Genomic DNA, 958 nt, shown 5'->3' on the forward strand with positions numbered 1-958 from the left:
CATAACCATAACCATCATCCCTCTCTACTATGAAGCATTCAGAAATGTATTGCTTCTGAATGGGGACATGTTATATGGCTAACAGCCAAAGACAGAGCTATTCTCCACATGTTCCTACAATATGGGCTTAAGTATTAAAGTACTACAACTGTAAAATAATCCTCACTGCACCCAACCCTTTTTTATGCCAAACTGCATATTCTACCCTCCCCCCAGCAGCTGTTACTTCTTCAAAGTTCAGAATGCATGTTTGCCTTCATAAATATGCATTTGAAACCCTGCAGGGAGAAAAGCTTCACGAAGGTTGGGATTCAGAAAATGGAGAAACAGCAGGCAGAAAATAGTATACAGAAACATTCTGCCTCTGCTCTCCAAATTCCCTCCTCTTGTTTTTTTTTTTTTAAACTGTGTTGGGAATCTCTTGTACATGTTTCCTTGCAATAGATAATTAGGCCCAGAAAGAAAAAGCAAATGATTCAAATTGTTAACACATGAAATTGATTTTAACATTAGGGAAATTTTCCTAATTATAAGACTACTAGCAATAAAGCCCATTGTGTGAAAAAAGTACAACGGGCTCTAAAAAAATAATTCTCCCAGGGCAAGAGATGGGGCTTATCTAAAGGAAATGGATTCTGGTGCAAACACTGAAATTGTGCCCTCACCCAAACATTTCAGCTTTGCCAAGAAGAGGCAGCAGGGTACCTGTGAAGACAGGGAGAGTTCTCCCCATCTCTTTAGGCAACCCCCCACCCAGAGTCAGAGCAAGGGGAAACTGCGCCCAGGGTGTGCTTGTGCCCTGTGCCCCTGTTGCAGGGCCACCTGCCCTCACCCTGAAATGCTTTCTGAACACCCCTGCCACGCACCCTCCATGGCCTGGCTATGCCTCTGCCACAACTCCGCCCAGGGCATTGTGCCCCCCCCCCCGCCCTGTGGATGCTATGCCACTGCCCCCACC

This window comes from Sphaerodactylus townsendi, linkage group LG01 (genome assembly GCF_021028975.2).
Source record: "Sphaerodactylus townsendi isolate TG3544 linkage group LG01, MPM_Stown_v2.3, whole genome shotgun sequence".
Lineage (NCBI taxonomy): Eukaryota > Metazoa > Chordata > Lepidosauria > Squamata > Sphaerodactylidae > Sphaerodactylus > Sphaerodactylus townsendi.